Source organism: Zea mays, chromosome 1, assembly GCF_902167145.1.
Source record: "Zea mays cultivar B73 chromosome 1, Zm-B73-REFERENCE-NAM-5.0, whole genome shotgun sequence".
In the NCBI taxonomy this organism is placed as follows: Eukaryota; Viridiplantae; Streptophyta; class Magnoliopsida; order Poales; family Poaceae; genus Zea; species Zea mays.
Window position 1 is genome coordinate 305,175,587 of NC_050096.1, and position 7,464 is coordinate 305,183,050.

Genomic DNA, 7,464 nt, shown 5'->3' on the forward strand with positions numbered 1-7,464 from the left:
CCTCCTTATAGAGTAGTAGAGATATAAGTGAATCATCCATCTCTTCCTATCAACTCAAATTTTTGGATTGAATGAGTTGGTGCATGCAACTTAATATGCCACATTTCGTTTTGGACACGTACTTATTACCAGGCGCCAACTTGGAACTTGGAAGGGGTGTGTGCCACACGAAACACTCTCTTTCAAAGGTGCCAACATAACTTGGTAGGAAAGTGAATTTTGCGTGTCACTCTGATAGATAGGCATCTCTTGCTACAACTCAGCAAGTGCACCTTCTCCAATTCTACTGTGCTTTGCTGCAGTTTAGTTGGCCGTTTTATCTCAGTTTTCAAATGAAAATTCTGAAAAAAATGCATGTTCTTGTAATGGGTTGTGAATGGATTTTAATGATTGATTTGGTGGATATGAAATTGGAGGGGATCTATAAAAGAGTAATCATCTTGCTATTTAAATATATATCTCTACTTATTTGGTTAGTTTGGAAGCAAGGGTGCCTAAACCTAGGAAGGAAAAACTTGTCACAAATAACTAAATGTCTTATTTAAATGTCACTCGAAGGGTTACAAACTCCGGGAAACGAGGGGGATTTCAAGAGAATTTATATTTCCAATCTAGCCCTAAGACTATAAAGACTGCCTCCCTGATTCTGGCGTTATTTTATCGTTCTGCAATCTTAGGCTATCCGCAACCGTTACCCCTAAATTTTTCCCTCTATATCACTTTTTCCCTCTATTTTCCCCCTATTTTTTCATCTCTCGCAGCGGTTCCCCCTAAATACTATCAATTTTTTATCTACTAACAATTACTCGTGAACCCACAGCACAGTGTTTAGGGTGATGAACAGTGACACGCTAGATCTGTGGGGAGAGAAAAGAGGACCGGTACGTAGGGGCGCTGTAGGGAGCATCGCTGCGGCCGTAGAGTGCCTCTAAGCGCCGGATGCAAGGGGAGGGGATGGGCAGCGTTCACCGCTGCAGTTAGCGTTACGGTCCGTTCTGCAATCCAAACATCCGATGGAGCCCCTATCCTGCACGCCCGCAGAACCGTGCCACCGCCCCTCCCGAGACTTCCGCCACGCCTCCCCACCGTGCGAGATTGCCGCCCCCGGCCGCGAGTGTGCTGTGTGCCCGTCGAGACAACTGTTGTCTCCTTCCCCAACCTGCAGAATCGTGCCCACCACCGCCACCTCTCGCGCGAGGCCCGGGTCTGCGGCCACCGGCACAGCCAGCATCCTTCCCTGCCTGCTCGCTATGCATCATGTCCGCGTTCAGCGAGACAACCGTCGTCCTCCCTTGCTGAGTTAAGTCTCCTTGTGTGCAGATGAAGGCAATGGAGTATGGATCTGTGCCAGTATAGATAAGCTTTTCCAGCTATGAATCAAGGTAAAAACGAAAAAGCACTAATTTGGGCAATCCATCAGTTTGATATGATTTAGTTGAAATGTTTTTTGTATCCAGAGTGAGTAGAAACCGCATGACTATGAGAAGCTTGAGTATGGGCCAAAGTAGGATTTACATCAGTTAATTGACGGTTATATATGTTACGTACAAGTTATAAGCTTTTCCATTTATATGTACTTGTAACCAGGGGGGTCAGAGGTGTATGGTTGTCGCAATACAACAATGTCTCTATACATCATCTCAACCTATGGAGATTTGTCTCTTTCTCAAGCACTTGATGACTTTGTAAGTTTGCAATCTCAAGGGAGAATAGCTATCCTGTCACGGGCTGTTCATTGTGCACAATCAACATCTCTTAATAGATCAAATAATGTTCTGAACAACAGCATAGGTCAAAGTTGCAATCGGAAGGCTCAGGAAGCTGATTGAGTGAAGCTATCTTATTTTCTGACGTTACTTGCTTCTTGAATTTAACATAATTTACTTCCCAATGTGCAGAACAATGACCCTTTGCATTGGGATCGACAGATCAAGGGTGGGATGGTTAGGGGTTCGTTGCGGCCATAGCCTTCATTGCAAGGCTTATTCCTCCATAAGGAAGCTGTGAACTGGGCATCTGCTAGAGAACCACATGACCTACATGAGGCACCAACTCCTGAAATTAAGGGTACCATTTTTTGGCATATAATTAGACTCATTTAATTTCTTAGATGAACATTTAATCAAGCAAAATGTTTTTTCAACCTATCAGATAGTTGGGTGCATTATTCAATGCTAGATGCCTGATAACATGTTTGTGGTGTGTAGGTACAAGTATCTTATTTTTAAAGGAGGGAGAGCAAGGATCTGTAGCCTTGAGACCCCATACAGATAGATGCACAATATGTGTGAACAAAAAAAAACAAACAAGAATTATTTCCTATAAAAATATATGTACAAATCTGTGTTGGATGATTCTAATCTTTGAACACAGGGCTTTCATTGCTTCGGATTTGGATTTCTGTGGTTTATATGTGCATCAATTGTCATGTTGCCTGTGTCAGCTTATTCACCTCGTGCTTGCACATGTAAATAATTAACTTATTATTGGGTTCATGCTCTGCATAAATAACGTCAAGTCGATTAAAATCTTGAAGTAATTTATTCCAAAGGTCAGGTGTCTATTTGACTTGATGGTATGTATCTAAACAAACTACAGTTATTTAGAAGTAGTTAGCAAAAAATCGCATTCATGTTCATGGTACTAAAACTTTGAAAGCTGGAAAGCAACGGGTTGTATCTTCATTAAGCTATTCTCAATGGTAGTTTCATACACATTTAATAGTGTACCATATTAGTTTTTTTGGTGACATGACATTATTTAAGAGGATTGAGTTTCATGGAATGAAATTAGTTTTATTTGGATGAAACCATGTCAACTCGTTTATAAGGTCTTGAAAACCGTGTGAAACCTTCATTGAGAGTGATTTGTTTCATGTTCATATAATTTACTAACTTTTATTGGTCATTGAGTTACGACATTTAATTAGTATGTTAGGCTATAAAATAGTGACGTAAAATATTGCATTAAGAGACATTGTTTCATTCATAGTTTTATAGCACTTATGATGATGTGACAACGTTGGAAAGAGTACCACGAAACTCCCATTATAAATAGCCTTAATTGACATCCAACTAAATATTAAAAGTCACTTTCATCTATTAATTTCTAAATCTCGGTTGCCCATTGAACTGAAGAAAACCGTTAGGGAAATATACATTTTCAGTTTTAATTTAATTCAGAAAATCAGAGTGATGTATGTGATGACATATATGTGCATATGTATCACTACTCACATAAGAAGTAAACAACAGTAAAATATGCACAAATATAAAGAACAGATTGTACACTGCGGAGGGAGCGATGCTTAAGGCATCAGTGGCTCCATTCAAACGAGATATCTCGTGTGTATGTTCGATATAGTCGTACGCAGTCGATGCAAGCAGTATAGTCCCTCGAACGGCGCTGGTCGAGCGAACGAAGCGAGCAGTCGCGAGTACGCTCCCCAAAAACCTGATCGCTCGCACACCCAAGCAAGTGTCGCTCTGCGTACGACGATTTCGGAGGCCTGCTCTCCCACACTCTATGCTCGCAGAAGGTGGGACGAGAAATGTTCGGTGTTCGTACGTATTGTTGTAACCCGAAGCAGTCTCACCTCCTCTGTATATATACACGCGCAGAGGAAGACCAATGGCTAGTAACGGTTGCCATCAGAGCTACCGTTACAGCCAGCGAGAAACTGACGCAACACAGTAGTAATGGACGGTCATCACTCTAGGCAAAATGTGCAACTGTTAGGAAGGAATATTCAAACCAATATCCAATCTACCACGGCCCAGCCCGGCCAGCGGCGTGCATGTGGCAGTTCTTCATTCTTTCTTAGTTTCTCAATAGATACACCTATTTAAGTTGATTGAAGTGTCCTTTAAACTTCCGATATGATACTAAAATACTAGTACATTGTAGCATTAAAGTAAGCCTTTAGCATCGGATATTATTGAATATTAATTTAGGCCAGACTCACATTAATTAATTCATTCAACAGAAACAACATGTGCCCAGATATTGACAAGTCTAAGTTAAAGGACAAAATAAGGATCGATTGGTAATATCATCAGTGCATGTACTATCTTCATATGTAAAGATCAAACATCACCCATAGTGAATACTCCCTCCGTTTCTTTTTAGTTGTCGCTGGATAGTTCAATTTTACACTATCCAGCGACATCTAAAACGAAACGGAGGGAGTAGTACGGGACAACCACATTCCACAAATTTTCCTATTACTTCATTAGTAAGAAGGGATTCAGAGCCATCTGATCGTTTGACTCGCGAAAGGGGTGGACGAGGAGAAAGCAACCAGCAACTCTCGAGGATAGCGGTCGCCACCGTATAGTAGGTAGAAAATGCCGCCGTCGGTACGCGGGCGACGAGCAACGACCATGCATGCGGGCACGTGGCGACGACCGACCTGGTGAGCCATCGCCATCGCCGCCGCGCAAGCAACCGGCACGTACAGGCGAGAACCAGACACCACCGCCACGCGGGCGCGCGAGCCAGCACCGAGCGAAGAGGAGGATGGGGAAGGAGGGACAAAATGACATGCGGCGGAACCCATGTATATCAGTGATAGGGAGAGAGACGATGGGACGAGAAGGAAACACGTAACCTTTCAACGAAACACGTGACAATATGACATGTTCCAGACCCCCCAAAAAAAATCTGTTCGAAGCGGCTGCCCCTAGCTTGCTATCGGGAGGATGCCGGGGCTAGCAATGGGTCTATTTGGTTGAGCTTTTTTAATCAATTATTTTAAAATTTTAGCTGTAGAGAGAATTTGGCTATGCGAAGGATCTTAATATTGTGAGAATTATGTACGAAAGAAGGTGAAGTAGTCCAAATGATTCAAGATCTAGAAAGCAATGGATTATCACAATCGTAATGACTTGATCGATTCTGTGTTTATATTGATTTTGAACGATTTTTAACAAAACGATTCTTATAAAATCGGGCTACAAAGTTAGTGTATTTGACACTCTGCAACAGTTTTTGGTGGTCAGAAGCTAAAAAAAAGACAAAACAAATAGGATATGTGGGCAAGCTGCACGAGAATGGTGCAGGCTTCGTATCACCAAACACAAAAACATTAGACGATTGAAAGTGGAAAATAAAAACATTAGACGATTGAAAGTGGAAAATACGCGTAATAGCTAGCCAACTGGGCCTATATGTGGCCAATGCGGCACAGCCCGAGCCCGTCACGGTCCAGGCCGAGGCACATCACAAATAAATAGCGGGTCGTGCCGTGTCCGTTCGTGGGTTGAAACCTAAATACATGCATGGTCTGACTAGTTTTAAATGTGTCACACTAGACTATCATGTCTAACGGTCCACGACTCGTCTTGTAACAAAGTTTGAAAATAACTTATTTCCCCCTATTTTTATTGGACGCTTTTCTTCATTTTTTTAACACACCTTGAAAATAGCATGAAAGTGAGAATCAAGTCAGCCATAGATCTATATATGGTGGACTAGATTGGGGCGAGTAAGCTCAGGCCATGGCTTGATGGGCTATCTGTGCCTAGCATCGGACTAAATGGGCCGACGGTACATGTGTCATGCATGTGCCGTCTAGGAGACCGTTGGACATAACGTTATGTCCGACCCTGAGCCATCGGATATAACCTTATGTCCGACGGCCGACTAGGAGGCCGTAAGACATAACAGAGCCGTCGAAACTCTGCCATTTTACTGTTGTTATTGAAAAGATATATAAAGTAATTTTTATGCAAATAATAGATAATAATTTAGAGAGTGAAATTTAGTTTTTTTAAGATGCCCTTATATAGTACTATTTTTGTAAAGGTGAAAGAAAATTATATCTTTGTAATCAAGGTAATCATATGTATTGTAAATAATATATTTATATAAAACATAGAATAACTAGGTAGATCAATTAGTTGGATCTAGAACGTTTTCATTGTATTGGTGAATGGTGGATACATAAGCTTCTTTGTGACCTAAAAAAATAATATACATACTACTATTTTTGGCTTTAGTAACCTGATGTACATATAGCCACTACCGGAATCAATCGCTTTGCCGAGTGCCTGAAGCACTCGGCGAAGCCTTAAAAACACTCGGCAAAGGCTTTGCCGAGTGTGACACTCGGCAAAAAAGGCTCGGCAAACAGTGCATCGACAAAGCCTTCTTTGCCGAGTGCTTTTTCTCGGGCACTCGGCAAACCTCTTTGCCGAGTGCCAGAGAGCACTCGGCAAAGAAGGCTCGGCAAACAGTGCATCGACAAAGCCTTCTTTGCCGAGTGCTTTTTCTCGGAAACTCGGCAAACCTCTTTGCCGAGTGCCAGAGAGCACTCGACAAAGAAAAGCGGCCGTTACGGCGCCGGGTGACGGAGACGGCGGCTTTGCCGAGTGTCCCTGGTGACACTCGACAAAGAAGTTATCTTTGTCGAGTGTCTTCCAGGCCGCACTCGGCAAAGAATCCATCTTTGCCGAGTGCCACTTGGGACACTCGGCAAAGAACCCGCCAGGGAGGGTCCCCATGTCAGGCTCTTTGCCGAGTGTTCTGTGCGGCACTCGGCAAAGCCGACCTCTTTGCCGAGTGCCAGCGACATAACACTTGGCAAAGAACCTAAGCCGGTGCCCAGGTCTGTGCTCTTTGCCGAGTGTTATGACCCTGACACTCGGCAAAGCGCCTCTTTGCCGAGTGTTACACTCGGCAAAGCGCCTCTTTGCCGAGTGTTACACTCGGCAAAGTGAGCAGTATATACCTTTTTTATTTGTTTTTTATATTCCATCCACACAAACAGAAGATATCACATATATACATCACAGATATCATCACAGACATAAATAGCCAACACAAACATAAAACTGTCACCACAAACATAAATATCCATCACAAACATAAGTGTTCAACACAAGTATTAAACACAAACATAAGTCTCAAACGTCGCAAGCTCTCACATAAGTATCAAACACAGACATAAGTATTATACATAAGTTCTGAAGTCTAAAACAATGAAAACACAACACTCATGGAGGTGGGCGATTTGACCGGGGCTGCGTTGGGCTGAACCCTTCCGGAGGGTTGTTGGATGCCGCCCCAGATTGGCCCTGCACAGAGAAGAGATTGCATGTGTTATACCAGATACATTACAAACATCTAACTACAGTTTTGATACTCACAGGAGTGTGGAAGAGAGCAGGGTCAACTGGAGGGAACAATGGAGGTGGCGGAGCGATGCCCTGTGCGGCGCCAAGGCTCTGCATGTACTGGAACATCTCCGCCATCCTCTGATGATCTGCCCGGCGCTCCGCCTCCCGCTTCGCCATCATCCTCGTCTCCATCTCGTGACGTTCCCTCCTCTCTTCTTCTAGTTGGGTCTATAATATTACAAGCCAACGTTATAGTAACTCAAAGAGTAGGTATATAACTCAAGGAAGGACGAGTTACAGAAGCACTAACCTCGAGTTGCTGTATGCAATGCTGTGAGCTGTCGTG

General features: G+C 43.1%; 1 long non-coding RNA gene across 1 annotated transcript; it reads left to right on the forward strand.

Moving 5' to 3' along the window:
- The first annotated feature begins 951 nt into the window (after nt 1–951).
- LOC109943814 (uncharacterized) lies at nt 952–2,397 on the forward strand. The gene is made up of 3 exons (XR_002266899.2): nt 952–1,382; nt 1,899–2,067; nt 2,208–2,397. It is a non-coding gene; the product is annotated as an uncharacterized lncRNA (long non-coding RNA).
- Nucleotides 2,398–7,464: the final 5,067 nt, after the last annotated feature.